Consider the following 665-nt stretch of genomic DNA (forward strand, 5'->3'; position numbering starts at 1 on the left):
ATTGATTGATTGATTGATTGATTGATTGATTGATTGATTGATTGATTGATTGATTGATTGATTGATTGATTGATTGATTGACAATGCGAAGACCCGCCTCCAGACTCTGATTGGTTGTTTCTGGATAGCACTGGGAACAATGGGAGAAGGCAGATGAGCTCTATTTTTTCCACACATTATCTGTCTAAACATGCTGTCGCAACATAGTGACAGTTTCAACAAATATGTAAAAATATATGTATAAAACTTTTCGTAAAACCTACATACTGCAGCTTTAGCTCCAACAATCCTTTTTGGCCTATTTCAGAAATCCCCACTTAATGGCAGTAAGTGACAGACAATCTTTTCAGCGCTGGAGTGATGAAGGACAATGGCTCTCAAACGACTGTAGAGAGCACTACTAAATGTTCAAAAAATGTTTTAAAAAATTATTCATTTTTTTAAATAGCGAAATTGTTACCTTTTCAATCTTTTAGTTACTCAAAACTCAAAATAGTTTAGATTTTAATGTCTCTAGGCCTATAACAACTTTGCTGTTATATTTACTTCTCTCTCTGGTTATTTCAGGCCAACCTTTCTGCGTTACAATACATTGCTAGGGATGCAAATGAACTCTCTGACCTGGAAGAGGAAGCTTTAGAGCAGCTTCTCATATTTGTTTTCAG

The sequence above is a fragment of the Poecilia latipinna genome, unplaced genomic scaffold, assembly GCF_001443285.1.
Source record: "Poecilia latipinna isolate Pla-1442-1.1 unplaced genomic scaffold, P_latipinna-1.0 Scaffold188, whole genome shotgun sequence".
Lineage (NCBI taxonomy): Eukaryota > Metazoa > Chordata > Actinopteri > Cyprinodontiformes > Poeciliidae > Poecilia > Poecilia latipinna.